General features: G+C 39.7%; 1 protein-coding gene across 4 annotated transcripts in view; it reads left to right on the top strand.

Annotated features, from left to right (window-relative positions):
- Window positions 1–351: 351 nt before the first annotated feature.
- Yes1 (YES proto-oncogene 1, Src family tyrosine kinase) overlaps window positions 352–26,865 on the top strand; it is a 72,023-nt gene continuing 45,509 nt past the window's right edge. Inside the window, exons 1-2 of one of the 4 annotated variants that reach the window (XM_057758537.1) lie at window positions 566–777; window positions 19,908–20,078. The gene's annotated coding sequence lies outside the window, so the exon portion shown is untranslated. The other 3 variants (XM_057758540.1, XM_057758536.1, XM_057758539.1) reach the window with 3 other exon arrangements.

Consider the following 26,865-nt stretch of genomic DNA (forward strand, 5'->3'; position numbering starts at 1 on the left):
GGCAGGGACAGGATCCCAGCTTCGGAAAGAGGCCAGACGAGAACGTTTTTGGATCCCGACCAGGGTGTCAGCACCGCCCCGCTGGCTCATGCGGCTGGGCTGAGATTTTACTATCAGTGACAAAGACTGCGCAGACATAAGGCTGAGAAACGAAAAGTCAAACTCTCCCCAAAGAACCTCAACCCCGGCCACCCCACAAAACATAGTCCCACGCCCCTCGGCGCTACGGAGAGCCGGGCCGAGCTCCGTTGTGCCCGTCGCGGTAGTCGGCGCGCGGGAGGGCAGGGCGCCGCAGGCCTGTGCCGCCTTCTCTTCACGCCCCCTCAGGAACCCGCCTGGCCCCCGCCGCCATGTTGGGCTGGCAGGCGTGACACGGCCTGGCCTCCCGGCCGCGCGCGGACCCCGCACAGAGATCCGGCGCCGGAAGGCGCTCGAAGCAGGCAGCGCGGCCGGGCGCGAGTTCCGGTGAGCGGGCGCGCGCAGGTAGCCGCAGCCCCCGCCCCGCGCTGCCGCCCCCGTCGGGAACGGAGGGGCGGGGCCGGCGGCTAGAGGAGGAGGAGGAGGAGGAGGAGGAGAAGAGAGGGAGGCCGTGGGGTGCGGGCGCCCGGGAATTCCCTCCTCCTCAAGTAACGCGTCCCGGGCCGGCTGTGCGGTCGTCGCTGCCTCCCGGCGCCCCGCGAGCAGGAGACGGAGCACGGAGAGAGGGCCACGCGGGTGTGCGCCTCGGCCGGCCACCGTCTCTCCGCAGCGACCCGTGCGAGTGCGGCCAGACGGCAGGTAGGCTCGCGGCGGGCCCTCGCGACGGAGGCTGCTGACCCCGGCCGGGCAGCGCTAGGCCCCGGCGTCCGTCCTCCCGCTCCCCGGCTTCTCAAGGCGCCGCCGTTCCTGCCGCTGTCTGCCGGCGGGGCCAGGAGTCGGGAAGTTGTGGAAAAACTTCTCCCTCCTGCGGTCCGGCGGGCGGGCGGGCGGGCGTGTCTCCCGGGCGCGCTACCTGCTGGCCCCCAGCCTCGGTCCCCCTTCCCGTCTAGTCTTTCGCGATCCTGCGAGAGTCCGACTGGTAGTCTAGTCGACGTCGGAGCCGCTGTTGCACCCTGCGTCCTAAAGGGCGTCGGGTCACTCGCGAGTGAGGGCGAGCGGGAGGCAGGGGAGTGGCCCCTTCTTGTCCTAGCGGCTGGAGGTCTGTGTCGCCTGACGCCCGCAGCAGCAACTTTCCGGAGCGGGTACTGGGACGTGGGGCTGGGGTGGGGTGGGGTGGGGTGGGGGTGGGAGTTGGTGAGCATCCGACTGTGCAAGGTTTGATTGAAAACCGCGACGAGTTTATAAAGTTTTCCTTTGTTTGGGGTTGAAGGTGATGGGAATTGTTATATTCAGCGGCCTCTTTTAAAGGTGCCCCGACACTCTGCCTCGTGTTGGGTTCAGCTCTTTATCCTATGTTCATGAAAATTTTGTCTGAGAGTCTGTTTTGCTTTTTGGTAATTATTTCCAGCATTTGCTTTATTGGACACGCGGAAGAGCTGCTTTAAGAAATTGGGAATATCGTTTCTGGTATAGGGACTTCTGTAGTGAACGGGGCATAGTGTGGGCTTTTTTTTTTTTTTTTTTTTTACATAAGTGATCGAAACAGTTATGAAATGGTTAATGACAGTTATCAAAATAAATAAGTGAAAAGTCTGCAGTACACCCACAACTTTGCAGCTCTGTCGTTTGTTATGTATGTGTGTCCCACAGGTCTGTTTTCATATAGGTGATTTCCCAGGACACCATGGTGTAGTATATTTTGTGCATTATACTGTAAGATTACTGTACCAAAAGTATCTTAACAATTGAAAGTATATTTAAACATTTTGTTTAATTCCTAAATTTAAAATGTTGTAAAATGTGCATTTGTGATATGAACTTAATGTGAAATACTTGTTCAAATCTATTAAGAAGTCCAGTGGCTGTGGACAGGTAAGAGGATGTTAAATTAAAAGCGGAAGTTCTTGTATGCATCACATATGAGAGAACACAAACTGCATGAAAGTTGTACACCGGAGGAATATTTCCTTTCTTCCAGCCATGTCATCATTTAGCTATATCTTATTTTTTGAGTACCAGCTAAACCACAGTGAAGAATTTAGATACTGGTTAACATTTCAGAGGGTCCTAAATTTGAAAAAAACCAAAACTATTGCTTTGATTAAAACCTTTGATTAAAACAAGACAGTTTGTATTCATGTCTCTAGCATAAAAGCTAGAAGGGCTCTTAAAATATGTACTTTGCCATAACCATGGTAATGTTAACATAGCTTTAATTTTGCAGCCTGTTTTTGCTGACTTCACAAACCACAAAATTGACTCCTTTCTGTTAACTGAAAGTGAAATGACAGCCCTGACCTGTCTTCCTGGGAGAGGTGTAGACTTTCGTCTGATGGTCAAAGGATAATATTAACATATAGTCAAACGTTTGTTTTTAGTTGAGAAAACTCCAAAAAATCATTGTTTGTGCAAATAAATTTTTATTTTTGTGTTTATAAGTGCTGAAAGAAGATTAGTGATCCAGTACAAATGAATTATTACTAATCTTTATTTATTTGTAGTTCTAAAATTGCATAGTACTAGTGGTTAAATAGCTTATTGTTATGGGTAAATTAAAAAAATATATTTAGCTCCTGTTGCCATGATTTAGGAAAGAGGCATACACAGATTTTTTAAAAAAGAACATTGCTAGGCTCTGACATCTAGAAATGGTCTAGAAATGTAAACTTAAGTGATAAAACTAGTATTTAAAAAGAACTACAAGGAAGTGATTTGCATAAAAACAAAGACTGAGAGGGAGGGAGGCAGCTGTGATAAGCATCCTCTCCACAGGGTTTCTCTTTGTAACAGCCTTGGCTGTTCAGAAACTGCCCTGTAGACCAGGTTAGCCTGGTACTCACAGTAATCCACCTGCCTCTGCCTTCCCAGTGTTGGAGTTAAAGATGTGCGCCACCACCGCTTGGTTAGGAAAGTTCTTTTAACCTTGGGGTCGTGGATGTGTTTATCTTAATTCATCAAGTCATATAGTTGTGTGTTTTTCTGTACGTAGGTTTTATATTTTACGTGAACATATTTTTAAGATGCCTAGTGTAATGCAGTATAGATGGTGTTTGGATTAAACTAATAATTTGGGGGGAATAACCTGGTTTCTTGTCACATCCTTCAATTTTTTCCCCTTTTTGTTAAAAAAATTTAATCATTGGTGACTGACTTTAGAACACTCCCTGGGCTCTCCTTTGCTAACAGGTTTAGGCTTTCTGCATCATAACTGTCATGTACTAGCCTGTATGTATAACTGCCTTGAAAATACCACACATTTCCAGATGTACAATAATGAGATAATTTTGAAAAAGAGTATTTTTCATAGAAATACTCATAGTTTTTGTTGTTATATTGATATTTTGAGAGAAGGCATTATGCTTTACTAATTTTAAATGTAAGTAATAGTAAGTAATCAAAATGTTTATTGAATGAATGGATGTTGTTCTGTTATCAAGTACCTACTTTTGAGAAAATCAGGTACCATGACAAAAGTGATATAGCAAGTCTTGACTTTCATTCTGTTTTTTCCCCAGAGTAGTAATGATTTAACTAAAAAGTTCGTCTGTTAGTTTTGATATTCCCATGAGATTCTTGTTATGTAGTAATTTTTTCCTTATTGACACTTAATGAGGTGGGTAGAGTCTGAAGAAATAATATACTTTTGTTGCAGACGAAAGCAGTGACTGTTGGGTTGCGTTTCAGAGACAGTGTAGTTGCTAGATGCTGCTTTATTTGTTCTGTGTAGCCGTGTGCTGTTTTAGCTGTTGATTTTGTTGCTTTACATTGTTGTAATGGAGCACTGAAGAAGAGATTGCATCTGTGCCAAGTTCTTATGTCACAGGAACTTTGCCTTGTTGTAAAGATGATGTTTGTTACTCTGACCCTGTGTGAATATTTACAGGAAGTTTTAGTAAGTTCTTCTATTGTTCTGAGGGCTACATGGCTAGGTCACCTTTGTTTCACATTTAAACTGGTTTATAATATAAATACAAGTCCTCTAGCAAGATCCAGTTGCTGCTTCTTAAAGGAAATACTTGATTCTTATTAAGGTATCTTGGTGTCTTAACAAGTACTGGGTACAGCCGTTTGTGTGGCTATGGTAGGGTATATATTTTCTTTTTTCTTTTCTCAGCTGCTCCAGTGCCACAATTAGCTGAGTATTGCTCAGCTGCAGCTGCTGGGTGATTATGAGCCATCTAGCTCCTGTCTAAACTCAGAGGCGGATTTAGCAAAAGGAGCTATAGTAACAGTCGAGATAGAAAAAGAAGAGCCAGTGCTGCTGCCAGTGTCATTTAAGCAAGTCTGTGCCAAGGAATTCTTGGCTGCTGTAGCACTCACTACCATTGTCTTGGAACCAGCCAACTTGATGGCAGCGTATCTTGATCTGAGATTTGCCCTTTAGATTCGGAAGTATACTCCAAGAAAGGTGGAGAGTCCTGTGATTACAAAGTATAGCATGATATACTGAAGGCCTGAATTACAATGATGAGACCTCAGTGTCTCATTTCCTTGCCTAGCAGCACCCTTTGGTGTCTCTTCTTGGGTTTCGAGAAACATTTAACATATTCTACTCTACTTTAACAACTGTTGCCGGGCGGTGGTGGCGCACGCCTTTAATCCCAGCACTTGGGAGGCAGAGGCAGGCAGATCTCTGTGAGTTCGAGACCAGCCTGGTCTACAAGAGTTAGTTCCAGGACAGGCTCCAAAACCACAGAGAAACTCTGTCTCGAAAAACCAAAAAAACAAAACAAAAACAAAAACAAAAAAAACTGTTACTATTTGGGCGAATGTCTGGATTTCTGATGTACCAATCTACATTTTTCTTTCTAACAAAAAGTAGAAGACCCTCAAGAGGGGTTAGTTCTAGAACCAGCTACCCGTAGCTTATCACCTGTTGTCTGAAATTTGGAAGTAAAAATCCAAAATTCTTATTTATTATTGTTGGTATTTCAGAACATAAGCCTCAACAAGCACAAGTACTAGCGATACATGGTAGTCTGTATTCCCACCATCTTTTGGGGAGAAGGCTGAGATGGGAGGATTGGGAATTTAAGGTCAGCCTAGACCATTTAGTAGTACCTTATCTCAAAAGTAAAAGAAAAAAATCAACATGCAAATACACTATCAGCTATGTATGGAAAATTTCAGACTGGAAGATGCCATCAGCAAATTTTGTTGCCTCTGAAATGATAATCGTAGCATCTTATACAGCTAGCTACTGAAAATGCAGGGACAATCAATTCCTTTTACTAATCTTGATAATACTGGGTCGTTCAGGGTTTGGCTAATTTAAGGTGGGGATTAGAGTTCAAACTTTAAGGAAGGAAGAGATATATAGAAGACTGAACATGCTTAAGTGTATGTTGTCATAAGGTCATTTAACAAGAAACTGGTGAAAAGCTCATATGACAAAGATACTTCTTCTAAAATTGTAGTATTTCTTTCTGTGGTTGTTGTTGTTGACAAAATGTTTCTGTAGCAATGGGCTATTTCTATAGTAGTTCACAGTAAAGAATTTTTTAAAACTTTTACATTTATTTGTTTATTTAGGGGTGTGTGTGTGTGTGTGTTTGTATGTGTGTGTGTGTGTGTGTGTGAGAGAGAGAGAGAGAGAGAGAGAGAGAGAGAGAAAGAGGATAACCTGCAGGAGACATTCTCTCCTTCTATCATGTGGGTTCTGAGATTGAACTCACTGTTCAATTTTATTCAATTTTACCAGCCTAAGAAATAATCTTTGAATTGTATCAAAGATGTGGTTTGCAGTATAACCATATGACTATAACTGTGGACTTTTTCTTTTTTTTTTTTCTGTTTTGGTTTTTCAAGACAAGATTTCTCTGTGTAGCTTTATAGCCTTTCCTGGAACTAGCTCTTGTAGACCAGGCTGGCCTTGAACTCACAGAGATGCACCTGCGTCTGCCTCCCGAGTGCTGGGATTAAAGGTGTGTGCTCATAACAAACATTTTTTGTATATCCTTACCAAAATTAATAAAATCAGCTTAGTGCTATTTTATAGATTAAATAATATCAGCTTTCTTTTGCTCTCAAAGTTTTGTTCTACATTATATACAATAATTTAAAATAATCTTGCAAGTGAGAATTTTAAAGGTTTTTTTTTTTTTTGGTTTTTTTTTTTTTTTTTTTTTTTTGGTTTTTCGAGATAGGGTTTCTCTGTAGCTTTGGAGCCTGCCTGGAACTCCCTTTGTAGACCAGGCTGGCCTCGAACTCCCAGAGATCCGCCTGCCTCTGCCTCCCGAGTGCTGGGATTAAAGGCATGCGCCAGCATCGCCCGGCTTCTTTATAACCTAAAAATCAGTTGAAGTTAAACTAATCTTTAGGAACGTTTATTTTAAAGAAATACTTTTTAAAGTTTTGCCATTTTGGTTGTGAGCCTAGCCTTTAATGGAAGAACCACCTCTCGAGACCTATTTTTTACAGTTTTAATGAATATAGATTATTGTTGAGTTATAAAAAGAATCCCGTTTTCGTTAAAATCTGAAATATTTTTGATAATTTATCATACTAAAATTGACAATATTGTAATTTAGGTTTGTCATCCCTAGGATGAAAGAAAGATATACTCATTTGCTGTGATGTGTGTGAAGGAATGCATAGTACTTGGGACACATTATGCTGTGGTTTTGGCAGGGTTTAGGAAGTGCAGGAAGGAAAGTGCTGACCGCTGAAACTCCCGATGTATATCTAGAGGCTTAAGTTGTTTCAGTACTCTGTCTGTCTCCCCCCCCTTGTGTTTTAAATAGTTTTCAGTTCCTTAACATTGAAGAGCAGTTGGAGTGAGATAGGGTTGATGGCTCACATACATAAGTTAATACTTAGTATTGAAGTCTGACCTTTGTTCTCATGTGAGTCATCTTTTACAGATAAGGATACCGTAAAGTAATGGCCGGCAGGCCTAAGGAAAGGAGCAGAGGAGGAAATGCGGTATAATGAGGAAAGAATAAAAATAGGTCACCTTTTATAAAGACATGCTTCTTTTTAATTAGTGTACAGGATTCCATTTATAATAGTGACCAATTCCATAGCTTTGTCAATTTAGTAAACTTCTTAGGTAAAAGGTTGTCGAGCCAGATGGTTCCTGATTTTAGTATGGCCCTGCTGGACTAGGTGTGTCTTTGTTGGAGAAAGTATGTCACTGGGGACAGGCTTTGAGGTCTCAGAGGCTCAGGCGTGGTCAGTGGATCAAGTCTTGCTGCCTGAGGAAGTCTCAGCTTCTCCAGTAACCATGTTTGCCTGCATGATGATAATGAACTAAAGCACTGATCCTGTAAGCCATTCCAATAAAATGGTGTCCTTTATAAGAGTTGCTGTGGTCATGATGTCTCTTTACAGAAATAGAAACCCTAACTAAAATAGTGGTGTTAAGTGTGTGATACTTCTGAAACTTTTTTGTTTGGTTGGTTTTTGTTTTTTTGAGACAAGGTTTCCCAGTGAAGCCCTGGCTGTCCTGGAGCTCACACTGTAGACCAGGCTGACCTTGAATTCAGAAATCTTGCCTCTGCCTCCCTGATACTGGGATTAAAGGCCTGTGCCACCACCACCCAGTGGAAATTGATTTCTTAACTGACCTTTGACGCAGTTAAGTTATCAAATAATTCATAGCTATTTGGATGAGGACATTGCCACACTGTAACAGGAAAATATCTACTATCATTATAATTCAGATTTAATTTTTAAAATTTGGTTATTGTGTTTATGTGAATTCATGATGGGAGGAAGCATGCCTGCCACAGCATGTATCTGGAGATCAGAGGACACGTTAAGAAGTGGGTTCTTTCCTCTCACCTTTAAAGGGGTTTCAGGAATTGAACTTAGGTCACCAGGTTTACATGGCAAACAATGAGCCATCTTAATTGACAAATACTCCTTGATAAGGGTATTTATTTTTCCTTAAATTAATAATTAATATTTGGAACACAACAAGCATGGGTATTAGAAATCTTCACCTTTCAAGGTCTGCAGAATAGACTTACTAGGGAAAAATAAACCTAAAATTGCAAGTAGGTTGTGTTCTCAGTTTTTTAGTTTTATGAAATTGGAATGTTTCTCCAGAATGCCTTTTCCTGTTGTGTAACCTTTCTGGTTAGCTTTCTGTGTAGCCCATTAAAATTATCCTGTCAAACTGTAAAAAAAAACCAGTTGTAATAGTGTTTTTCATTTTTTTTGTTTTTAAATATGTACTCTTTGAATTAATAAAATGCTTATTTATAAATATTAAGTATGAGTAGATAAACCTATTGTCTAGCCTGTCACTTCTTTGTACCTTTGCAGCCCCTACTCTTGTTAAGAATCACTAAGAATTCTAGTAAACCTTGAGTAAAGAATTATCTGTAGTCTCTCCCATCTGCTTAGTAAGCTTTTTGATACCTACTGTTCTACTTCTGATGCTTCGTACTCTAGCCCTACAGGATGGAGGGAGCTTCAGAAAATAAGACGGGGGCTTGGTGTGACTCTGGGTTTCTAATTTTCCTCTTTATTTTGTCCTTTTCTTTTTTCTACCCATTCCTAGTGTTGGATGTTGAGTGATGAAAAAAGCTTGTTCTATAACAGGTTGTTGGGATACTAATATTTAACATGGATTACCATATTTAATATGAATGTTTTTAATATGTATCCAAATACACAGGAAAATCATGGAGGACATAGTCATTATAGCTGGAGCAACTGATACTTGACTTACTACAGGTGTATACGTATGATTTAGCAGAACTAGGATTTGAATCTAGACCTTTATTCCTTAGGAATGAAACAGTGGCAGGAAAGGAGGGTCTTATCCTTTTCTATTTTAAACCATACATTTGAATTTGGTAAAAAAAAAAATTTCACTTGAACATTTTTTGTCTTTGTATCCATGGTTTTACAGTGTAACCAGACTGGCCTTGAACTAGTTTGTAGCCCAGTCTAGCTTCAGGTTCTTAATCTTTTTGCCTTTGCTTTCTGCTTTCTAGTAATGGAATTAGAGACATCTGCCACAGTCTTGACTTTTACACTTTTCTTTTTAATGGAAGAAGCTTTTTGTAGCAGATATGATATAGGAGGGTCATGTGTCTATGTGTTACTTTCATTGATTAATAAAGAGACTGCCTTGGCCTTTTAATAGGGCAGAAAATTAGGTGGGTGGAGTAGACAGAACAGAATGCTGGGAAGAAGGCAATGAGGCAGACACCTCAGGCAGTCGCCATGATTCTTCGACCCGAGACGGATGTAGGCTAGAATCTTTCCCAGTAAGCCACCACCTCGTGGTGCTACATAAATTATTAGAAATGGGTTAAGCAAGATGTGAGAGTTAGCCAAGAAGAGGCTAGAGCTAATGGGCCAAACAGTGTTTAAATGAATACAATTTGTGTGTTGTTATTTTGGGTGTAAAGCTAACCATGCGGGAGCCAGGCGGGACCAAAAGCAGGCCCGCTCCCTCATCACTACACAGATACTGTTGTTTGTGGATTTACCATGGAAAATGATTCAAGGATTCTTTATAAATGTCCAGCTCAGGTTAACAGAGACAATTGTTAGCATGTTTTCCCAATCATTTTTTTCCTCTCTAAATTTAATTTATTGAAAGAACAAAGAAGCAAGCAAGAAAAGATTTATTTTCTCATGTTATCCTTCATGTAGGTTTAGGCCCACATAATTAATATATATGTGTGTGTGTGTGTGTGTATATATATATATATATATATATATATATATATTTGTGTGTATCTGTATGTATCTATATACATACATATATATATATGTATAGTCTGTTTATAGTCAAGCTCCCATCATGTGTAATTGTGCATACATAAAATACTTATGTATGTGCACATAGGCTTGTATTCAAATTGAGTCTCTGACTCATATTGCTAATACTCAATATTGCTTTGGTGGCTAAATTGCATTATTTATTCTTAGATGAGTTAGTAGAAATAGATTGTACAGGCCTCATCACCTCCATGTTTTAGATCATGCTGCACAAAGGTGCTTGCGAGGTTACCAGTTTTTGGATGATGATTTCCTATTGTTAGAGATTTACCAAGTGGTCAAGCTACATTTGGAGGAAGCAGTAGTTCTTTTATACTGGCTCATTATTATTATTATTAATTTTTTTTACTGTCTTCCATGTAGTTTGTTTCTATAAATAATATCACTATACAAATTCTTCACTATCTTGAAAAAATTTCCCATCTAAAGGTCTAAATGGAATTTTTGTTTGCTAACTTTGGCCATGTATTAAATTCTTATGTTGACAGCTTCCTTTGGTCCTTTAGATGTCTCTTTTTGGCTTTCTTTCATGCCTTAAGTTGTAGCCAAGATTTTATCTTTGTCTCACCCTCATAAGCTAGAACATCGTTTTCTGGTGGGAACACCAGCCAGACTCTATAACATTATTATGCCACAGAGAATACATGCATTACAGATCCGTTATAAATAACTTCAGCAATTCATCACTGCCCATGCTTAGTAAGTTTTCACATGAAGAGTGACAGCTTTTATTTTGTTACTGTGCCAGCTCCAGTCTAGAATGGAAGTTTTATTTTAGCTCCTCAAAGTTTTCATGAGCCCAAGACAGTGCCATGAACCCAAGACAGTGATACTTTTTTTTTGAATGTGGGATATGCAGCTGGCAGTGTCTACTTATTACAGACCCATCAACAAATACCTCACTAAAACTCATGCAGCAACCAGATTTTTTTACTTTTTATTTTTAACTTTTTGGCTTGGCAAACTTAATGTAAATTATGGAGGAGACTTTTTCTTTGTGCCACCAACTCACAACAGAGAATTGTTAATTATGAAAGCTCAGCCCTAACTTACGCTTGTTCCTAGCCAGTTATAACTTAAATTAACCCATATATTTAAATCTACATTCTTTTACGTGGCTTGGTTATCTTTACACTGTACTGACTATCCTCTTTCCTCCATGTATGACTAGCGACCTTGCCTTTCTTTTTCCCAAGATCACTCTGTTCCCAGAAGTCCCACCTAACCTCTTCCTGCCTAGCTATCAGTCATTCAGCTCTGTATTAAACCAATGATGGTGACACATGTTCACACAGTGTAAAGGAATAACCTTAAAGAAATTAGTGTCATTGTTTGTTTTCTTCCAAGTAAGTTATTTAACTTGACTGACGATTGAATTGGCAGGGAGATGTAAAGAGAAGTACTTAATTATTGCTAAACACAGTTGCCCATTTTCAGTGAGAGCATTCCGTTTATGTCTAGTGACTGCTTCTTAAAAAACGATAACAGGTTCTGTTAAATTACATTAATGTAAACAAGTCATGGATTTACCAGATGGTTATAAGGAGATTTGGGAAAAATAAGTCTGTCAGGCACTCTTAACTGCTCATAACAACTTCACACATTGAAGGAGAAGATGAAATTTTAGTGAACTGATACTTATTTTTGTCTCAGAAATGACCCAGTAATTAAACAAGTTGGATATTGTCAGGTCCCAAAGAAATCTAGGATAGGTCTCACTCAGTACCTGTGGCTCCTCCCAGCACTTCTCCCTGCACCACCCACTCTAAACTTCTCCTTCCCAGTGGCTGCTGGGCTTCTGTTTCCCTTCCCCCTTGCTTCAGATTCCTGTATAACTCAGACATGTTGGTTTTGTTGGCCTTCTGGCTCACTCCTGGCCACTTGTTCCATGCCTCTCTTCTTGTTCTGCTTGCTACCTCTTTTCCTCTCTTGCTCCTCTTCCCCACCCTACTCCTCTTCTCTCATGACCCAGTTCAGTTTCAGTCTGCTGGCCATCAGTCTAGATCCTTCAAGATGCCTCTGGCTGTTCGCTCCCTCAGATCTACAATAAACGTTCTCAACCATACCTTGGCGCAATCAGGTCCTCATGTTTTTCATCCTGATTATCTGTTTAGTATTTGTGGCTTTCTATCTAGAAACTTCTAAAGCTTTGTGTGACAGTTTTGATAATCTGGCGGTGGTGGTGCACGCCTTTAATCTTAGGTCTCGGTTGGCAGAGGTAGGCAGATCTCTGAGTTTGAGGTCAGCTTGGTCTACAGAGCTAGTTCCAGGACTGGCTCCATAGATACTGAGAAACCCTGTCTCGAAAAAAAAATTTGCATTTTTAATAAGAAAGTGTTGACTTATATACATACAGTTAATACAAATTTTATTATATTTCTTGGTTTGTGTGTGTGTGTATGTACATGCACCCAGGTAAATACCCTGCTAAACTGTGTGTGTGGTAACCAGTGACTAACTTTAAGGGGTTGGTTCTTTCCTTCTACCACATAGACATGGATCCCAGGGGAATCAAACAAACTTAGTCATTAGGTTTGGTGCCGAGTGCCTTTATTTGCTAAGCCATCTCATCAAGTTTGTTATTCTAATTTTTAGATTCACTCCCTAGCACTGCAAAAATTAAAGCAACAGCATTTAGATTTTTCCTCTAAGTGCTTATTAGAGGGGAAATTGTTGATCATGTATCACACTTAAAACATTTGGAGCTAGGGGTTTAACTTGGTGGTAACTGTGCTTATCACATGAGGCACCAGGTTCAATCCCCAACATCAAACAAAACATTTAAATAACAATATTTCCATCAAAATAACTATATATACAAAAAATCGTAGTTAGCTTTAACTGTTAACCTGACAGAATAGGATCACTCAAAAAGAGATTCTTCCTCCAGTGAGCTATTGCTTAGATCATATTGGCCTGTAGTCTTGTATGTTAGGTATTGTCTTGGTTGTTGATTGATGTGAGAGGACCTCGTCCACTATGGCAGGTGGTCCTGGGTTATTTAAGAAAGCTAGCTAAACTTGAGCCAGCCAGGAAGCAATGTTCGAAATGGTTTCTTGTTCATGTTCCTGTTTGAGTTCCTTCCCTCACTTCCCACAGTGATAGACAATGATTTGTAAGCTAAAATAATGCCTTTCATCTCTTAAGCAAATTTGGTGTTTATCACAGCAGCAAAGAGCTAGAATACAAACTATTTCTGGTTATGTTCTATAAAATCACTATAACATTAAGTTACTAGTCACTGAACATTTACTCCTTAGGGGAAACCCAGGGTTAGGTTTATAGATGCTTTTGTACATACACTGTAACTGTTGCACGTGTGCTTCGGTCCAAAAACACCTTAACATGCATTATTAATTTGGTAGCATTGAACTCGACACAACACTTTAACTCATGCCTAAATGCTGGCCTTGAATTCACAGAAATCTGCTTCCCGAGTGCTGGGATTGAAAGCATGTGCCACCACCACCTCATTTAAATGCAGCTTTTCTAACACCTGTGTTTTCTGTTAGACACAGCCTAGACTTCTTACATTTGTATACTTATTTATTCTGAACTTTTTAGACAGGGTCTCTTTCACAGCTCAGTGATTGATTAAATTGGCCAGCAAGTTCTCAGGATCCTCCTGTCTATTCCTCCATGTTGTATATTAGTTTCTTCTGAGATCAAAGCCTTCCATTTTGGAGGAACCTTAAACTGTAGGTTGTAAAAAGGAAAGTGAAACAACAGGATGTTCTAAGAGGAGGTGAAACACTCCATCCTGCAGGGAAGCTCCTTAGATAAGTAAACTCAAAATAGCTACCGGAAGTTCTTGAAACTGACCAGATTCTCTAGGAGTACATAAGCACCAAATTTCAAGTCAAGCCAAGATACTTTATACTGCTAGCTGGGCTGTCTTGAAGAGACTCAGACCAACCTAGCTTCCTGAAAGAAACAGACCTACATAGTTGTTTGTAAGAGGCTCAGACTACTGGACTACCAGGAAAGGCCACTTGGTTGAACTGCCTCTAGGCTACGCAATGTGCTTCAGGTTTCCAGCTTTCTAGCTGGGGTGGACTTTTGGTGATGTAGCTGTCTTTAAGTCATTTCTGGTCTTATGAATAAACCCTTACCCATATTTCTATAAGTAACCCCAATACAACTTATTAGTTTACCAAGTTGGACTTTGATAGTATCTGGACTTGGTTTGCCATTGATTCCCTATTTTGGGTAAGTAGACTTTTATTCCCATCTTCCCAGGAATAATGTCACACAATACTCCCCAGCACTGAGTGAGATTGCAAGCAATGTTCTGCTACCCTAGTTTTTTACATTGATGTTAGAGATCATCACTCGGGTCTTCATGTTTGGGTAGCAAGTACTTTACTGAGTTATTTGAGTTATTTCATAGCCTCATTTTGCACTTATGCATACTTCAGTATGAACCCTAAACACCAGGGCATTTAAATTGCAAAATCAGTAAAATGCACAAAAATGCAAAAAAAAAAGCACCAACGACCACATAAAGGACACTCAAGAAAGCAGTGGGTCACCTTGTTTTACCTGTGCTAGGCATATATGCATCTGTCAACTCAGTTTTTGCAGTCCTTTTGAAATGCCTTTGAGTAATGATTCAGTGAGTGCCAATGTATTTTACTAAGAGAATGGATGACCATGTGTGTGTTAATAATGACATTTATAGTAGTGAATATTATAGAATGCTTTCTGAGCTAACCATAACAAAAGACCAAGATCCTATTCCAAGTTTCTTAGTTCTTTGAGTGCATTGCTTAAACTTAGCAGTCATCTAGCATCTCTTCTCCACTGTAGGACAAGAAGAGAAGAAAATACTTCAGTGTTTAGTGGTGTAGCAGAGAAGGAAATCATTTCCACTTCCTCAAATCTCTCATCCTTGAATCATAGTGGTTTGGGTAATTAATTGTTCTGTAGAGGGCAGCCTCCTGCCAGTAAGGGGAAGAGGAATGTGCCATCTCTTACTGACTTATTTCTTCTATGACACATTAAGAAGATTTATAATCTTATTCATCTCTTGACTGGTGCTCATTGATTTACCTTGAGAGTTAATCAATGAGAGCATCCAAATCTGGACAGGTTGTATTACTTAGTATATAGAGTTACTTCAAGTCATGGCACATTTTGATTCAAAACATGGTGTCTGGCCCCTAACAGCCCTATGTTATCATTGGGCTCTGTATCCTCAGATACACCCAACTATGTGTCATATAGGGGCTAGGGATATATCTCAATGATGAAGCACTTGCTGACATCATCTAAGTCTGGGTTCAATCCTAGTACCTCTGGGTGGGAAGTGCTAAAACAAACTACAGCTGTACTGAACATGTGGACTTTTTTTGTCATTATTATATAAACATATTTTAAAATTATATAGCACTTGCATATTATTAACTAATAAAGGTAAAGATAACTTAAAAGTATATGTGAGAAAGTCTGTAAGTTAAATGTACATGGTTTACCCCCCCCTTTTTTTTATAAGAATAAAGACTTGAAAACCCATGGATTTTGGTATCCTGATTATAATTTGGATATATTGGTACCATTCTTCCATGGATACTGAGAGACTATATGCTGATTGCTTGTCTGGGCATGGTGGAAGGCAAAATCATGTCTCTGCAAGATGATCACATTCTGTGAATTCCCGGAACATGTGACTATATTACATTGTCGTAATCTGTTTTTGTCACTTTGTTACTAACGATACATTGACTGGTAGTTTATAGGAACTAAGAGTTTAATCAGTGCACTGTTTTGAAGGCTGGGAGTATCCAAGGATGAGGGTTTGTATCTGATGAGGCCCTTGATGATGGTGACCCTATAGAGTTTTGGGGTGGCCCAGAGCATCACATGGGGAGGGGTTTATAAGAGATGAATTGAAACTGGTTCTGATAAGAGACTCACTCTGGGAACAAACCATTAGTTTATTAATGGAGGAATAGTTTAATTCATTCAAAAGAGGAACCTTTTATGGTTTTTCTCAAACATGGTCCTTCTTGGTCTGTACCACCTCTTAATTCCTCACAATTTCAACATGAGCCTTGGTAGAAACATTTAGATATGCTGTTTCAGTAACTTTTCCTGTCTATAAAATACCATTACAAAAATTATTTTGGTTCATGGCTCAAGGGAACAGTTTTGTTTCAACAGGGAACTCCTGACTGTAGGAGCTTGAGGCAACTGGTCACATTGCATTTGCAGTGAGGAAGCAGAGAGTGATAATGTTTGTTCAGCTTGATTTTTCCTTTTTGAGTCTAGGACCAATGCATGGAATGATGCTGCACAGTAGATCATCTCACCTTAACCAGATCTAAATAGTATGCCACTGACATGTCTGGAGGTTAACCTAATCTAGATAATCATTCACAAAAGGTAGGGTGCAGGCACATGTGTTTGCAGATGCAGGTAAGGTTGCTAATAAACTGAGAGTTTGCTTAAGTTTTGAAACAGTGATTGCCTCTTGGGATATCTGAGTGGACCCAATATTAACAAAGATTTATTAACAAATATTTATTAACAAAGATTTTATTCAGTGTGTGTGTTACCATTCTAAGCTACCTATCAAATTTATTCTTTCATTCTGGAGGTGTTTTTGTGGTTTGTTTGTTTGTTTTCCTGACAGGGTTTCTCTTTGTAGCCCTTCTGGCCTGGAATTCACTATAGACAAGACCATTCCAGAACTCACAGAGATCTGCCTGCCTTTGCCTCCAGAGTGCTGGCACTAAAGGCATGTACCAGCATCTGGTTTATTCTGGAGTTTTAATGTGTGATGGGTTGCTTTGCTTTTTTTTTTTTTTTTTTTTTTTGAGCATGATAAATTTGAAATTCCTGAGAAAGACTCCAGTGGATGCTTAGTAGACAACTTTACCAGTTTCCAGAGAGCCTTTTGGTTTCTGGAAAAGAATGTCTGTAGGCATCTTTTGATTTAGTTTAGGTATTTTGACACACAAGTGTATGCCTTTTGTGTGTCAAAATACCTAAACTAAATCAACTAAAGGAAGAAAGGTTTGTTTTGATGTATGTTTTCAGGGGTTTTAGTTCAAGGTTGGCCAGCATTTCTACTTTGGGGCCAAGGTGAGGAAGAATATCATGTCTGGAAGCATATGGTAGAACAGAGGTGCTCTCCTTATGGCGTCCAGGAAGGAGGAAGAAAGAAAGATAAGGAGTGGAGGAGGAAAGAATGCACGTCCAGGAACAAGATAAATCCTTCCTTGACATTCTCCTTCCTGCAACTAGACCATAGTCGGTTTCTACCCCACTTCTAGTAATACCCTCAAATTATGAATCCATCATTGAATTGATCCAAGATCAAGAGCCAGTCACACAGATAATCTATTAAAACCAAAGGTAAAATCTTAAAACTTTGCTGCCAAGCACTCAGAAGTGCTACTACTGATTGCTCAGAGTTTTCACTCTTCATCTCATTCCCATGAAGCCTGTACCTCACAAGTCCTCCAAAATCCAAAGGATAGGAGTAAACAGTGTTTCTAGTCCTAATGAGAGGAGACTAGAAAAAGCCAAAAGCTACATACCCGATATAGAGTACCCTAAAGATCTTGGTCTTCCAAGTTTCGCCAGTGCCCATAGTAGTAAAAAGTTTGGAAGTTATATGCCCTGCAAGATACATCCACACTAATATAGTGCAAATAAAGAAAACTCAGTTTAACAAAAAAAAAAAAAAAAAAAAAAGGTGCGGGTCCAGTGCTCATAGTAGTAAAAAGTTTGGAAGCTATATGCCCTGCAGGATACATCCATACTAATATAGTGCAAATAAAGAAAACCCAGTTTAAAAAAAAAAGCATGGGGGTGGGAGGGAGAGGATTGGTAGATTGAAATAACAATAAAAACATCCTAAAATGCAAGTTACTTTCCATATCTGTCTCAGCAGGCAGCTAGGCCTTTAGCAAATGAGCCTTCATGGAACATTTTAGATTCAAACTATGTCTTAGTTTTGTTTCCTATTGTAGGGATAAAATACTCTGACAGAAACACATGGGAATAAAAGAGTTTATTTTAGCTGACAGTTCCAGGTTATAGTCTATCATAGCAGAGAAATCAGAGTGGCAAACTTGAAGCAACTGACCATGCTATAGTCAGGAACAGAGAGTGGATATGTGTGTACTTCAGCACACTTTCCACTTTGCCACTCTTTAATCTCTACTCTTTTTGTTTCTTTGTTTGTTTGTTTTTTGAGACAGGGTTTCTCTGTGTAGCCCTGTGACATGGGATTTCCATCTGTTTGCTGTGAATATGTTTTATTACCATTGGTTAATAAAGAAACTGTCTTGACCTGGAACTCACTCTGTAGACCCGACTGGCCTCAAACTTAGAGATTGGCCTGGCTCTGCCTGGTGAATGCTGGGTGATAAGTATTGGATCATCAGTTATTAGGTGTCCTTCACCGGTGCAGTAAGCCAGTCAAGTTGAATTAATAAGTCCAGGTTTAATAAACAGAGCAAAGCAACTCCCTGGTGACTCTCAGAAAGGCAGGAGAGGAAATCACATGGTGGGTCTTGGTGTAGGAGGTTCCTTTGTCTCTGTGTTGCTTTTATTGGTTGAACAAGTTTCTAGACACAAATATAGAGTTTAACATGGCTTTTTGCTGTTTGCTGGCAGTGTGCCGCACAGAGTTTTTCCCGACCCAAAAAAAAAAAAAAAAGGCCGTGCAGTTTTAAAACCCAGCTTCCCGGGCTGTGCTGCCTGGGTGTTTCTGTGCCCACTCAGAGTTGGGAGGAAAGCATCTGAGATCATGCCCATGGCTGAGCTCTTCCTGCCTGGGCAGACAGCGGGATCAGGCTTGGGCAGGCGGGAGAGCATGGTGGATTCCTGCCACCATACATAAAGATGTTTCCAGGGTGTCCAGTGCTCTGTGTGACAGATTTGGCTGTAACTCAGAAAAAAAGAGGTTATATGCTGCACGCTCATTCTCAGAGTTAAAAGAGTTAAAGTGCTGAGCATGGCTCCTACCTGGCAGCCCCAAAGCTAGTGAAAATGGTATGTCCACCATTTTGAAATTGGAGAGAGGCAGAGGCAACATCCAGAGCAGCTGCACCCAAGCTGCTTAGCATTTTAAAAGCTCTCTAAGACAGTAGAGAATTACAGACAATGCAATAGGACAGATTCAGACATCAGTGACCTCTAAATGTATCAAAATGTTGTATAAATGTATATAGGCTTGTGAGAGAAAAGATAAAGAGTATACAGAGTCATAAAATAAAGTTAATGCTTTAAAAAAAGGGTAAAGTCTTTAAAGAGACAGAGTACAGATGAAGTCATAGATTAAAAGGAAGTAAAAAAATAAGCCATGCAAAAATGAAAAATTCACAGAGAGTCTGGATTCTGTGTATGATTGTGTTTTCTTTAAATTTTTTGACTGTGAAGGAGCTAAGTACAGAGAGACATTTCATTGTGTGGGCTGCTAAGCCAAATCAGCATGTATATTAAAAAGGTATTATGTTTTCAGAATTTGGGTCTAAGGATATGATGCTTTGAAAAAGAGGTTCTTCTGTTTTCACAGAGGATGAGACCCTGTGGATTGCTTCTAGACCAATATGGTATGATAGACCACGCCCTCCTGAAAGGTTGCTGTACACACCCTCAAAAATTTCTTTGCCCAACTGCTGACTGAGATAAACCTAACACACAGGATATATCATAAAAGACCTGATTAACATCGCATACAGCACAAAGCAGTTTGGAGAGAAAAAAACTGTGCCCATATTCAATATTGTTTATAAATGTTCTTTTACATTTAAAGGGGGGCATGATATAGATATGAATAATTTACATTAATATGAATCTTAGTTTACTGATACTAATTTAAGATCAGTCTTGTTATATGTATATTTCTGCTCTTGATTAAGGTATTGTGATTGTGTATTCATTTAAAAATATAATGTATAATTAGGAAATATAGATTAATAGATAATCATCTATAATAGCCAAAGTTTGTAGTCATGTTAGATTTTCTAGATGTGCATAGATATATTTTAGATAAACATTCTTCATATCTTTCAAAGATTACAGAATATGGCATTTAAAATGTTTTAATAACCTGGGGCTTTTCATGACAGTGAGACACATCTGCTCCTGGCAGCACCAGATACTTCAAGAGAAGGAAGATGGGCATCCACAAGGCTCCTTATGAAGTTTGATAGCCATTTCGACAACTAACTGCTTTTGCTTGGACTGTTACATAAACTGGACATAACCCACAGAGAGAGGACTGCTGAACTTTACTAAAGGTGAGATGGTCCTTCGGAGTTCCGGTTTCATAAAAGAGTCTGCGAGACATTCTGCAGAACACAAAAGAAAGTGACTAAACTGTGTTTGGAATTTTCTGCTTTATGGAAATGTCTGCTGGATGCTATGGGCCTATAGGCTGAAGATGGATGCCTCAACGGTACAAAAGAACTTTGGGTGACTGTCCAGGCAGTGAGATCTCTCTCTCAATTCTAGAGTTTTGGAATTTGCTTACAATGCACTTCCTGTTTACATAGGTAATATTATATCCTTCTGGAGTCTTTGATGGAGTTATAGAATTTATAGTTACAGATTTCCTTAGTTATAAACTGTAATTCTTGCTTGATAACTGTTTTGTTATGTATAATTTTATTGTGTTAAAGTTAAAGCCTTCCTTTTGTTTAAACAGTAAAGGGGAAATGGTGTAGGAGGTTCTTCTGTCTAAATGTTGCTTTCATTGGTTGAATAAAGAAACTGCCTTGGCCTTTTGATAGGGTAGCACTTAGGTTGGTGGAGTAGAGAGAACTGAATGCTGGGAAGAAGGGCAGATGGAGAGCTGCTATGGAGCTGCCAGGTCAGACATGCTGAATCTTTCCCAGTAAGCCACGACCTCGTGGTGATCACAGATTATTAGAAATGGGTTAATTCAAGATGTGAGAGTTAGCCAATAAGAGGCTAGAGATAATGAGCTAGACAGTGTTTAAATGAATACAGTTTCTGTGTGATTATTTTGGGTGTAAGCTAGCTGGGCAGGACGAACAAAGGGCCCCGACGCTCCCATCAACAAGGTCTGGCAACCAAGTCTTAAATCCTGTAGGTATGCTCTTGGCAGCCCCAAGGGAGGAGCTTTCTTTTCTTTTCTTTTCTTTTCTTTTCTTTTCTTTTCTTTTTCTTTTTCTTTTTCGATTTTTTGAGACAGAGTTTCTCTGTAACTTTGGAGCCTGTCGTGGAACTAACTTTTGTAGACCCGGCTGGCCTCAAATTCACAGAGATCCACCTGCTTCTGCTTCCCGACTGTTGGGATTAAAGACATGTGCCACAACCCCCTGGCTGGAAGGCTTTCTTTGGGCAAGGTCTGGAGAGGGCAGATCCGGGAGCTGCTGTTTGGCACACTGAGGGTGGGATTTGTAATGGGCCCTCCCAACACTGGGCATGCCCCTGTGCCACAGTCTCTCTACTCTTAGAAAGTTCAGGATTCCCTACTGTGCTGGATAGTTTTGTATCAACTTGACACACACTGAAGTCATCTGGGCAGAGGGAAGCTCAGTTAAGAAAATGCTTCCATAAGATTGGGCAGTACACAAGCCTGTAGGGATTTTTTTTTTTTTTAAAGGGAGGTTCCCAACCCATTGTGGGCTGATTTGTTCTGGGTTCTATAACAAAGCAGGTTGCATAAGCCTTGAGGAAGTAAGCCTTATAATAAGCAGCATGCCTCCATGGTCTCTGCATCAGCTCCTGCCTCCATGTTCCTGTCCTGTTTGACTTCCTGTCCTAGCTTCCTGTGATGATGAACAGTGATACAGAGTGTAAGCTGAAATAAATAAACCTTTTCCTTCCCAAGTTGCACAGAATAAGACACCTATGTAGGAATGCTTGCCTCTCATAGTAGGTAGGTCTTCCCGCTATTAAGGCAATCCTCCTATCTCCATCACCCCAACTTGCACTTGCTCTAAACAGTCTTTCATTGAGATTCACTTCTCAGGTGATTTGAGATTGGGCCAAACTTAGAATTAAAACTAATCATCACGAACAACAACATCTAATAGATTTTGATATTTTAAATGATCTGAGACTTTGCCCATTAAAGACTAAAGTTGTTTTCTAACAAATAGTTGGAAAATCACTGCTTTCCTATGCTATTCTGTGAACTTTGCTTTTAGGAGAAACTTAGGAGGAAACAAACCTATTTAAAAAGCAAAGTTGAAACTTGCTCTATTTTTTCATTTGTAGGTATCTATAGAATTGTATTAGCATTAATAAAAGCTAAAGAAGTTGAACAGTAAACATTTAGTGAACACCTATATATACAAACCCCAATTTATTATTATTATTTTATTGCTTTAAAAAATGCCAATCCAAATTCCCACTCCCTCCCCTCCTCCCATACCCTCCTACTCCTCCCCCTGCAATCCTAAGAGATGACAAGGCGCTTTGCCCTTGGCAGGTCCAAGGACCTCCTTACTACATCTAGGTTGAGCAGTGTATACATCCAAAGAGAATAGGATCCCCAAAAGCCAGTACATGCAGTAGAGACAAATCCCAGTGCCACTGTCAGTGACCCCTCAGTCCGCCCCAGCTGTCAACCATATTCAGAGGGACTAGTTTGATCCCATGCTCATTCACTCCCAGTCCAGTAACATGTCATTCACTCCCAGTCCAGTTGGAGTTGGGGAGCTCCCATTAGCTTAGGCACACTGTCTCAGTGGATGAACCCCTTATGGTCTTGACTTCCTTGCTCATATTCTCCCTCCTTCTGCTCTTCAATTTGACCTTGGGAGCTTAGTCCAGTGCTTCGATGTAGTTCTCTGCCTCTGTTTCCATCTATTGTTGGATGAAGGTTCTATGGTGATATGTAAGGTGATCATCAGTCTTGACTACAGGACAAGGCCAGTTCAGGCACCCTCTCCTCTATTGCTTAGGGTCTTAGCTGGGCAAACCCCAATATTTTATGTGTTTAATTTATTGATAACAGGACAGAACTTTTTATTTATTTATGGTTTTTTGAGACAGGGTTTCTCAGTGTAGCCTTGGCTGTCCTAGAACTTGCCCTGTTAACCAGGATGGCCTCCAACTCAGAGATCAGTCAGCCTCTGCCTCCTGTGTGCTGGCATTAAAGGCATGTGCCGCCACCACCCGGCTAGGACATAGCTTTCTTAATGGAATTTTTAACTTGAGAAAAACAACTTTTAGCATGTTTGGCTATTAAAGTGTCAAGAGATTTCAAAACTCGTCCGGTGGTGGTGGTACATACCTTTAGTCCCAGCATTAGGGGAGACAGAGACTGGTGGATCTCTTGAGTTTGAGGCCAGCCTTGTCTACAGAGTTCCAGGACAGCTGGGGCTACACAGAGAAACCCTGCCTCGACACCTACCCCGTTCCCCCCAAAAGATAGGGTCGTCCTATGTAGCTCATGCTAGCCTAAGATCTTCCTGCGTTGGTAAACCTTTCTGCCAATAATAATAATACATACATAAATATAAACAGTTGTACACATATGCACAGTATAACATGAAGAAAAGAAAAAAAGAAAAACTAAATATAAGGGGATGCAGGACTGAATGCAGGTACTAGATGCAAATTACTGAAGAGTATAAAGTTGATTGTTTTTCTAATTCTAGTTCTGTCATGGACTTTGATTTTGGTGGTAGATAAGTACATGAAATACATTTGGTGCTGAAAGGTCTAGTGGGAAGCTTCACAGTTTCTGTTTCAAATGCCAATTCTAACTGGCTAAGTTCACTAAATTGTGTAGACTATGGTTTGGTTATTTTGGTATGTGATATTTTTATTTGCAAAATTTTTTATTTTTTTTATTTTTTTAAAAATTAATTTTTAAAAGGTTCTTATTATTGATGACAAAGTAGCTTAAATTCTCAAAAATAGGATAAACCTGATAGACTGATACCCAGAAGTGTACTAAGTTGTTTCTAATGATTGAAGTTTTACTGAAGGTAATTTACTTTGTTTTCTTAGTTTATCAAATCCATTGTTTTAAATTTTCTAAGTTTTTGTTTGTTTTTGTTTTTTGAAACAAGGTTTCTTTGTGTATTCCTGGCTGTCCTGGATCTCAGAGATTTTTCTGCCTCTGCCTCCTTAGTTCTGGGATTAGCGGTCTATGCCACCCCCCCCCCCAGCTCAGCGTGTTGTTTTAAATGTATTAATTTTCTTCTTATTTGAAAATACTTTTTTACACACTATGTTCTAATCTCCATTTCCCCTCCCAAATCCTTTCTACTTTCTCACCCTTCTAGCTCCATTCCTCCTTTTTCTCTCTCTTAAAAAAGATAGGCCAGAAAACCAAAAACAAGCAAACAAAAATAAAGCAAAATGAATATAAACAGCAACAAAAACAAAGAGGACAAAAAGCATACAAACATGAGACATAAAATTTCAAAATGACCAGTAAGGCAACAAAGACCCAAATGAAACAACAAAAGATCTTCAGAACTACCTTTCAGTTCATTTTGTTGTCCATCTACTACTAGGCATGGGACCTACCCTTAAAGTGTGGTTTGTATATCTACACTAATTTTTCGTTTTTCAGCAGTTGTAAATAGGTGATGGCTTCTTGATTAGGAATGGGTGCTGATGTCTGCTTTCCCTTCTCAGCACTGGTACCCTGTCTGCATTAGACCTGTGCAGGCCCCTCACATGCTGCTGTATTCTCTGGAGTTCATATGTACAACAGTCCTGTTGTTTCCCTTGGTAGCATTCAACCCCTCTGGCTCTTCCTCTGCATAGTTTCCTGAGTCCTGAGGGGAGGGTTTGTTGAAGATGTCCCATTTAGGACTGGGTGTTCCAAGGTCTCTCGCTCTCTGTGTGTTGTCTGGTTGTGGGTCTCTGTATTAGTTTCCATATACTGTAGGAAAAAGCTTCTCTGATAACTGAGTGAGACACTCATCTGCAGGTATAACAATGTTACTAAGAGTCATTTTATTGCTTTGTTCCTTTATCAGAACAATTATCAAAATTTTAAATCTTTTAAGCTTTACATTAATTTGAAATTTAAAAAATTATATCCCTTAAAATGACCATCAAAAAAGTTGTATCCCACAGCAGAAAATAAATTATGAATTATTTACAATTCTTTGCATCAGATCAGGTCCTTCTCATGGCAGTCTATTAAAGGTTTCTTTAAAGAAGCTATGAGCTGGGCATAGTGGCACTGGGCTGAATCCCAGTGCATGGTAAATTGCTGCAGGAAGATCAGAAAAGAAACCAGAAAGTTCCAAGGACATAGCAAGTGAAGGCTTACTTTTTCAAGGTCAGTTTGTATATCTGATGTGTGTGTGTGTGTATGTGCGCGCGCGCGCGCGGGGGGTGGGGTGGGGTGGGGTGATGGTGGTGGGGTAGTTCCCAGAGTGAGCCCTGCAAACTCAGTTTTCAGTAGACCATGTTTTCTGTTCTTTGACTCTTGGAAAATTAAGTTCTTTGTTTTTAGTAGACAGAATACATACCCTATAGTAGTCTGCCACTTCTCTCTTCCTGTGTTTTCTGTTTTATGATCCTGTCTGTCCTTTGTGCTTTGTACTAAGGAGGTTTTAAAATGAAATCAGAGAAAAATCATTGACTATTTATAACCCTTTGAATTGCTTGACTGGTAGAGATTTCTTGTTTTGTATCTTTTAAAAGTAAGTTTATAAATTAATTTTTTTTAACAGTGCTGGAGACTAAACCCATTACACATGTTAGGCACATATTCTACCTAATCTCTAGCCTTCTGAAGGCTTTCTCAAACATTTAGAACTTTGTTGTAAACTGGAGCCATCTCGGCAAAATGCCAGCTTTGTTCTTTAGCTGGTTGCAATATATGATGTCACAATTGGTTAGCTTGCTGAATTTGGAAGGAATGTACATATAAATCCTTTTTAAGAATTCAAAAGTTGTTAAGTCTGAGAGTTTTTCGTCTACTAATAATAAAGGGGCAAGTTACTGGTGAGAGGTGGGAGGCTGTTTTCAAAGTGAGTGGCTTTGTGTTGATTAAGTAGTCTGGCTGTCAGTAAAGTTACCCTATTTCTAAAGTTTTGGAAAGAACTAATATTGAATACCTTATCTACGAACATTATGCACATAAAATGTATACAAGGCTTTCCTAGAGAGTGAGGAAAATGTAGTTTATGAGGCAGTAGTAACCCTGGGTTCCCACTGAGCCACATCTCCTTTAAGAAGACAGCTTTCCTCAGCTCCAGGCTCCTCACATGAAAAATAGTAGCTATGTCTACTCCTAGTAGCAGGTTAGGATTGTGTGGGAAATAAAACTGGGAAGATAAATTACTATCGTCTATTTTTAAATGAACTTAACATATTGTATTTCATGATAGTCTATTCTGTCTGCAAGGCCGAGCCAGATGCATTAAAAACCCTACCTCAGATTCATTCCAGCTTTACCAAACAGTTATAAAGCAGGTTCTAAGAAGTGAATTCTTTAAGAGAATTATTTTTTGAGACAGTATGTAACCCTGACTGTTCTGGAACTCAGAAATCCACCTGTTTCTGCTCCCTAGTGCTGGGATTAAAGACATGTCTGACCATGCCCAGCTAAAAGTAAGGAAGTTCTGATATTTATAGTTGGAAAGTGTTGAGTTATAAAATCGGTGTAGGAAAGCTATTTCTAAAACTTTTTGCTATGTTTGAGTCTAGGAGAAATCTAAATATGAGGTTGTTTGTTCTGTAAAATTGGTTAGAACTAAGCTACAGTTCATTGATTTTCTTTTAAAAGAAAGTTTAAAAAAACATATAAAATGTTGTTTGTGGGAGGAAACAAAAGATCTTTTGAGACAGGCTAATTTATTGTCTACAGTTTGACTAGTTGTGATTCCCTATATTAATTGTTGTCTACTGCAGTAAAATAACCTCTCTAATGAGGCAAACTAAATAGTGGTAAGATTATTTGGTAGTTATTCAGGTCCTGACCACTATTTCCACCACTAAACTACGACTCAGTGATTAACTTGTAGTTCTGATGGTTTTATTTTTTTCTTTTAAAAGCAATTTTCTTTTTTTTTATTACTTAAAAACATACCAATCCATATTCCCACTCCCTCTCCTCCTCCCAGTCCCCTCCCTCTC

The sequence above is a fragment of the Chionomys nivalis genome, chromosome 26 (genome assembly GCF_950005125.1).
Source record: "Chionomys nivalis chromosome 26, mChiNiv1.1, whole genome shotgun sequence".
NCBI classification, from domain to species: Eukaryota; Metazoa; Chordata; class Mammalia; order Rodentia; family Cricetidae; genus Chionomys; species Chionomys nivalis.